We start from the raw sequence: 8,317 nt of genomic DNA on the forward strand, positions 1-8,317 counted from the left end.
CTCCTCCCCCTCCTCCTCCTCTTCCTCTTCCTCTTCTTCCTCCTCCTCCTCTTCCTCCTCTTCTTCCTCTTCCTCCTCCTCCTTTTCTTGTTTGTTGTTTGTTTTTTGAGACAAGGTTTCCCTGTATAGCCCTGGCTGTCCTGGAACCGCTTTGTAAACCAGGTTGGCCTCAGACTCACTGAGATCCACCTGCCCCTGCCTCCTAAGTGCTGGGATTAGGAGCACCCTAGTGCTCTCGGTCTTGAGATGCACCCTGTGGCTAACGTTCTCATCCAGTCCTTCCTACAGGCGCGGATGCTTCTCACTCTGCCAGGTTGGTCTCCAGCTTGGCGGGGCTCCGGGCTTCTCCTTTGCTGCTCTCCTTAGTAGATAATTTTGACTTCCTTGAGATTTCTGTATCTTGGACTGAATTGAGATTTGCTTTGTACCCCCGGGGAGTGATCCCAACGTGTCTTGACATCACGGTGTAGAGTTAGAGTATTTGTTCAAGTATTTCACACCACAGTGTCCATTCTATTTGGCCTGTCTGCTTCTGTGTCACACTTGCAGTGGTTAATTTTGATGAGGAGATGGCCCTTAGAGAATTAGTGAGACACACTCCTTTGGGTGTTTCTAGAGGGGATTAACAGAAAACCCATCTTGAAGGTGATCAGAACCATCCCACAGGCTGAGGCAGGAATAGGGAAGAGGATCCAACACCTTCTTCTGCCCTCCAGGGGCACCCACACAGACATACACACAAACACATTAAAAAAAAAAAGTTGGACATGGTGGTGCACACCTTTAATCCCAGCACTCAGGAGACAGGGGCAGAAAGATCTCTAATTAACTAATTAATTTAACCAATTAATTAATTTTAATTTAAAAGTATTAATTTTAAAATAAAATTTTAAATTAAACTATTTGTTTTAAAAGAAAGGAAAACTTGAACCCCTACTGAGCCCCAAGACACACCACAGACTTTTCCACCAGGTTGGCCCTTATCCCAGGTGATGAATCCTCCCTCCCTTAAAGTTCTTCTTGTCAGGTTTGGTTTCTGTGATAAGAACTCCCACTGATACCACACTACACGTGTCTGCAGGTCTGTGGCTCCATCGGTTTGCTCCAGTCTCAGCTTTCCTTTTGAGTGTATTGAAAAGTGATCAAGATTGTGGTGTCTTTGTGAGTGTTGTGGTGTATGCCCACGTCTGTCTGTCTGTGAGGGAGCCGGTTTGTCCATGCGTTCTCCCAGGAAGCCAGGGGTCTTCCTCAATTGCACTCCACTTCATTTTTTGAGACAGGATCTCTTTGTTCAGCTCGGAGCTCACCCTGTGAGCTAGACTGGCTGACCAGTGAGCATCAAAGATCCAATAGGACAATAGTCCGTATCTCCAGCTCTGGAATACCAGGCACACACAGCCACACCCAGCTTTACTCATGCCCGATGGGGCTCTGAGGTCACATAATCCAGTTTGTGTTGCAAGCACTTTACCCTCTGAGCTGTCTCCCTGGCCTCTGAACTATGCCTTTCTGATATTTATGGGTGGTGTTTGTTAGTATTTTCTACAGGTATGTGTAGGCCTTTCATTCTTGACTTTTTGTCCCCATCCCCCATCCTTTTTGAGCTAGGATCTTACAGTTCTGCCTGGCTGGTCTTGAATTCAAAGCGATCCTCCCCCTTTTTTCTTTTTTTCTTTTTTTTTTTTTTAAGATTTATTTATTTGTTTTATGTACACTCTAGCTATCTTCAGACACACCAGATGAGGGCATCAGATTCAATTACAGATGGTTGTGAGCCACCATGTGGTTGCTGGGAATTAAACTCAGGACCTTCAGAAGAGCAGTCAGTGCTCTTAATCACTGAGCCATCTCTCCAGGCCCACAGCGGTCCTCCCTACATCAGCCTCCTACATTCTGTCTGGTATTACAAGTGTGAACCATTACACCTGCTTTCCAACTCTGTTCTTTTCAACAGTTGACATCTTTTGCATTTTTTTCAACTGTGAGAAGATATAGAAAATATGCATTACGGTTCGGGGCTATTAGCTTCTTGTAACCCTCTCAACCATTATCACCAGGACATCCTATGTAGCTGAAACTGTCCCCACTCCACAGCTTTATCTTCATGTAAATATGTCTTTAAAAATTTTACCAAACATACCACATGAAGAAAAAGTGGCACATGAATACCCAGGTCTTCAGCCACCACCACCCTGCCCCCCCCCCCACTGTGGTCAACTCCTGGCCTCTGTCTTGTATCCACACCCACCTCCAACCCCCATCCTGATTACAAGGAAGAAAATCTGCAGTGTTGTTCTCTTACCGTTTGCGAGCATTGCAGCATGTAACTCTAAAGATGCAGGTAGTGGGGTATAACCATGAAACATTGTTGCGGAAAGAATTAACTGTTTCTCAACAAGGCTGACCTCTCAAATCTTACGCTAAAGGTCCCCAGCTCCCCTCTGTGTCTCTCCTTCTGCCCTCTCTAGTCTTGCAACTCGTCAGGTGGGGTTTTGTCCACCACTAACTTTGTGACTGAGTTCCTACGGTGTTACTTAACACATCCCTCCATGCCCCACTCTGCCCCATTTTTCTGCCCAGGACCTTCCCCTGCCTCCTTCTTCCCATTCGCCTGCTTCCTCTAGTGGGCTACCGCCTCTGCCCATCCACTTGTAGCTGGGTCCTTCTCCCAGACTGAGAACCCACACAATCAGCCTCTGCCTGCTGGTCCATGAATCCCTGCCTCTGCTTGACATGCAAGAGAGCCCCTCGATGCAATCAATGGCTGCTGCTTCCAACAGTAGCCCCTCCACTCTTGCCGTAAAAGCTTGTCATCGCCCACAAGCCCCTCCCTCTCTCAGTGTCTCTTCTTTAACGCCCCACGTGTAAAGGGGCTGAGGTGAGACCCACATGTGGGCCAATCAGCCATATGTCACTCCACTTCCTCCTGGGCACTGACTTAGAACAGGAAGTGTCAGGCGGGGGCCTCAGCGGCTGTGTTCTTTAAACACAACCACACAGCCAGCTGGCAAGAAGCAGGCAAAGACATCTGCAGTCAGATTCTCAGAGTGGAGGCTTCCCGGGACTGAGAGGGGGTGAGTGCAGGGCTCCTGTGTTCAGGTAGCTTTTATGGGAAACACCTCAGAGGTGGGCTCTTCCGGTGGAATTTCTCTTTATGACTCCAGCCCTACAGGCACTTTCCTCATCTCTCACCTTACCTATCTGTCAAAAAACGGTCTTGTACGTGTGGCTTCTGGCTATTCAGACTCTCCTGACTGATGTCCAGTGATGGGAAGAGGCCTGGTACCACAGCTGGGCAGAATCTCGGGAGTCCTGGGAACATCTGTAAGTGAATGTGGGTGAGCAGGCAGTGGATTGTGTTGATCTTCTCTCTCTGATAGTTGTGGATGCCCGGGACTGAGAAAGGTGAGCTATGATGGAGGGTCGGGGTGGGGTAGCTGGGACAAGCTGTGGGAAGGAAGGGGTCACATACTGACACCCACCTACTATGAATGGAGGTAGATCTTATGGTCATGGAGGTAGATGTCAGACTGGAGGTAATGAGCAAGAGAAGGAGCTGCTAAGATGTCCATTGTCCCCATCTGCTTTGTCATGGCGTGTGGGGAGTGTGTGTGTGGGTGATTCTCAGTCTACCCTGCAAGTCTCTGGAACCTGGGCTCCAAAATGCCCAGCCCAGCCCAGCCTACACCATAGCAGATAATAAGGAAGTCCTCTACCCAAGAATCCCACCCACATACAGTAATGGCCAGGCCTGGGGCCAGCAACCACAGGGTCACATCCCAGATAGGGGGAAGGTGCCCGGTGACAGACACCCTTTCGACATCCACCAGTGAGTGAGCAGATAAGAGATTGTTGATATAGCGGGACCTCTTTCAAAGCTGGAGTGAAATGAGCAAGTCCTGAGGGTTAGTTAAGGCTGGAGAGGCCCAAGTTTCCTATCTCCACCTTTCTCCAACAGTTCTGTTTTCTCTCTGTTGACATATGTAGGCACAGTCTTGCCGCAGGCATGCATTAGGCTGGGGTGAATTGTGTTCAGTGCGATGGTAGGGGGTGGAGGAACCATACAATCATCCTTTGCAGGAAGTGCTGCAGGGGGCGGGGGCTATCTTTGATACACAGCTTGGGAGGAAGCCTTCTGCTCTCTGTGGAGAAAGGGTGTGAACTGGGGAGGCCACTGAACCCTGGGGAAATGAGAGGGTGGGCTGACTGGCTCTGCCAACTTCAAATGACTGCAGTCAATAATGACTCAAAACTCACTTCCGTGAGCCCAGGCTCCGGCTAGCTACAATCTATCATCTGTCAGGTTACAAGTGGCTCTCTGCAGGTGGTAGGGCTGGGATTAGGGTCGTGGGGTGGTGAATATGTGTGTGGAGCTACATGGAGCCCCAGTGGGGTGACTCTATAGGGAGGTGCAGGTTCTGAGTCTCTGAGTCAGTCACTCTATTCACATCTCTCCCCTTTGGGCATGAGTTGCAGTCCTGCTGGAGGTCCCCAAATGCTTCCAAGTGCACTCCATCACCCAGAGGTTACATACAGTTCAAGCCTTGGGGGTGGAAAAACCAGCTCAGGGCATCCTCTGCCTGGCTGTTAGACAACCTTAGGGGATGTTCAAGAGATACCCCCAGGCAGCCAACTCAGTACTGGCTGGCTCCATTCTCCATCTCTGTTGCATAAATGGGACCTCAAAGGGAAGTGTTAGTTTCCTCTCACACCCCACATGTCTGAGGCCCTATGAAGCGGTCTCTGTGACACTTCTACAGTGGGAGGTGGTAACCAGGCTGAGACAGGTAGCCTAGGTATGCCAAGTGACTAGAGCCCTATGACTGCCGAGTCCTGCTGTCTCCCTAAAGCAGATATCTCTACTGCCTGAGGTCCAGGCTGTTACAGGCTATTTGATCACACTGTGAACCCCAAGATTGTGCTATTTACCAAAGGGAAAGGGAGGGTTCTACTCGTGGTGTGGCCCATCAGCACATGCTGTTAATCCCTCTGACTGGAATACAGACACGCCCTTAGTACACACCTTTGCTCCCAAACAATGAAGGTAAAGTTAATTTGTAAAAGGAAGTAGCCATGTTTGAAAGTGGTGTCTAATTGAGTGGCAGACAAAGTGATGAATCAGAGAAAGATTTGACCAAATAGGATATGCCCAACTCTCACTAGAAGGGAGAGGAAAGAGAAGCTGCTTAGAGAGAGAGGGGAGAGGGAAGAAGGAAGAGGAGGAGGAGGAAGAGGCAATTTTTATTGGGAGAGTTGTACAGACACCGGTGAAGACAGAATGAACCAGAGAATGAGAAAGAGCCCGAAGATCAAAACAGATTGCTAGAGTTAGTTTGAGGACAAACAGAGCAATTCAGGAGAAAATGAGAGAGGTCAGATTGAATCAGTCAACCTGGAGAGGAGTTTGAGCCAGAACAGCTGAGTTGAATCAACCAGAATTCAGAAAGAACTGGGAAGGGGTGAACTTATTCAACAGCAAGTCTCAGAGGCTGAAAACATCCTAGGTCTAGATTAGATTATATGAAGGCTAGAAGCATCCAGGACTAGGACTAGGTTAGCAGACTGAAGCAGTAAGCCTCCGAGACAGCAATTATATCAGGCAGATAAAAGTTACATGTATAGCAGGCCTTGCCTCTGCATGTGGATCTTGCAAATGGTTGGTCTGATAGGATTTGCTTAAAACTTTAAGAGGAGTCATATAGCCCTTCATTTAGGAGCTTTTCTCATAGCAGAGCAAGCCTGTGGCACAGTCAGAGTCCTTATAGAGAAGAGGTCAGTTCATCCCTATCATCACCCAGCAAGTGGTTCCTCGGTAAAGAGTTGGAGGGTCTGCAGAGGTCAGATCGGGTCCTGGACTATTGAGGACGTGTGCCCTGACAGCTTCTTCCTTCTTGGAAAACACAGCATCTAGGCTACTCACTGACACCTACCCCCCACTCCCCACCGCTGGCATCAAGGCAGCCAATACTGGAGTAAGGAGCCAAGAGGCTGCCTTCTGCTTGGTCTCCCTAGATCCCACAAACACCCACATCCTCATGCCATCAGTCCTGAGATGATCTGTGTAGGGTCTTAGAAGGCTGGGGCCTAACACCCCTTGGAGTTGACAGAGAAGAGACTGGCACTTTGGCTGCCTCAGAAACAAGCTAAGCAGGAAGTCATACCTCAGCCTCACAGTGCTATTTTGCAGCACCACCCCAACAACTTTCTGAATGCTGGGCATTAGTTTAGGGCCCAGAGGTCTCAGGTTTCTCCACAGATATGAGCCAACGTGAGGCAGGCCCTTCGATGGATAAGACAAGGCCCCGTGAACTATGGGAGGAAAGTCTACTTTGTTGGGTCTATTGACACAGAGGTTAATCTTGGAAAACGCCTGCCCAGTAATGCCCAGCCCCATGTTGGAACCAGTGTTGGGGCTCTGTAGCTCAGCCACATAGATACACAGGGCCACCTATGCAGGATCCTTTGCCTTCACTGAGAGGAAATGGAGTGGCCTGTCTGTGGCCCCTGTGGAGCTGGGCCTAGGTCTAGAAGTATCAGCTCTAGGGCGGAGCCGATGTGCACATAACTTGCTGCTGTGCCTGGCTCTGGGGCCTAGGTGACAGGCTGGGCCTCTTGGAGCAAACCCACAGACTGAAGCCAGGCATAGGTTAATAGAGACACAGACTAACCCACCTGCTGATATGATCTCCATTACTGTTTCTGGAGGACAACTGTCCACTTCCAGAAGCTGGCCCTGACCCCAGTGGGCCTTCTATAACAGGGTCCCTACCAGTGATTCATTGCAACCAGTTATGGCCTATGTGCAAGAGATATGGACATGGGCGTGCCAGGCCTCTCTGATGCTCAGATCTGGCCCGTGAGAGGTGTAGGAACTTCAAGGCCTTGCTGCTGCTGCTTTCGGGGCAGAAGTCTCATATGGGCAAGGATTTTCCCTGAGCTCCAGGGTCTAAGGATGCTCATGGTCAGCCCCAAAGGAAGTCATCAATGGTGCTCTGGGGTGCTGTTTGGAATGGTGGAAGCTTTGGAACATTCAGAAACTAGGTGGAGGTTGTGGGGCAGGGCGAGGGCAAGACAAAGGAAAATGAAGTCTATGAACCTCTGAGCACAGCCTGGACATCCCAGTCCATGGCCCCGAAGAGACCAGCAAGCGCTTACAGCTAGCAAAGGACTGATGAGTAGGTTCCCATAGCAATGTGAGGTCACCATTCTTACTCTTCCCAAGGTCACGATGGAATTCTCCTCAGGAATGCTGGCAGTGGGGACAGAAACATCAATAGCTTTGGGGACTGTAAGAGGCAATTTCCCATAGTGAGTTCACCAGAGCTTTTAAGTCGGCTCTGTGCACAATTGTGATACAAAGCTGGAAACTATAGATAGACTATGAAGGAGCCTGAAGGCACGGGGGTGATGCCTGGCGTGTTTTGATCCATGACTTTCCCTTTTTCCTTTCCATTTGTTCTCATTATGAGAATGAGTTGCTCCAGTGTCTGTCTGTACTATGCCACTGCTGTGACAGATCCCACAGGGTGGGCATCATGAATGTTAAAATGGTGACACTGCCACCTTCCATTTGTAAGCTACTCCAGAAATGTCCGAGTTTTGATGGGCATCCTGTGTCTCTCCGCCTCTGTGTTCTGCCTGTTGAATGACCATGCTTCTCTGAGGTCACAGTCCACGCTTCTCTGAGGTCACAAGCCACGATTCTCTGAGGTCACAGTCCACGCTTCTCTGAGGTCACAAGCCACGATTCTCTGAGGTCACAGTCCACGCTTCTCTGAGAGGCTCACTATCACTAGCCCCTCAGATTCTTTTAGAGAGGAAACAGCATTTGCTGTTTACACCAGCATTAACAGTTCTCTCCATATAATTTATTATGCATGGAATGGTTTCTTCTAACAGTATCTTCTTGGTTGTTTTCCTTTAGATTTTGTACACATGTTTCTTTACCGTTAGGCACACAGCCTTGTATTATCTTTTTTACCATTGTATCTTTAGTGGATTCTGTTGGAGGCAGGCTTTTAATGTAGCCCAGGTTGGCCTCAAACTCACTCAAGAGTGGCCTTGAACTTCTGATGCCCTGGCCTCAATCTCTGCTTGATTTTTCTAAAACTGAATTATACAGATTCCTCTTCATTCTCTCTCTCTCCTCTCTCTCTCTCTCTCTCTCTCTCTCTCTCTCTCTCTCTCTCTCTCTGTATGTTTTGATTATATTTGTTTGTATGTGTATTTGTGTGTGTGTGCTATGTGTGTATGTATGTGTGTTTGTGTATGTGTTTTGTATGTATGTGTGTAACTGTATGTGTGTATTTGTGTGTGT

At 48.8% G+C, this 8,317-nt stretch overlaps 1 protein-coding gene across 1 annotated transcript in view; it reads left to right on the forward strand.

The window, feature by feature from the left end:
- The first annotated feature begins 2,993 nt into the window (after positions 1-2,993).
- Itgb2 (integrin subunit beta 2) overlaps positions 2,994-8,317 on the forward strand; it is a 34,543-nt gene continuing 29,219 nt past the window's right edge. Inside the window, exon 1 of the mRNA XM_021205582.2 lies at positions 2,994-3,074. The gene's annotated coding sequence lies outside the window, so the exon portion shown is untranslated. The remainder of the gene's footprint in view (positions 3,075-8,317) is intronic.

The sequence above is a fragment of the Mus pahari genome, chromosome 9 (genome assembly GCF_900095145.1).
Source record: "Mus pahari chromosome 9, PAHARI_EIJ_v1.1, whole genome shotgun sequence".
Lineage (NCBI taxonomy): Eukaryota > Metazoa > Chordata > Mammalia > Rodentia > Muridae > Mus > Mus pahari.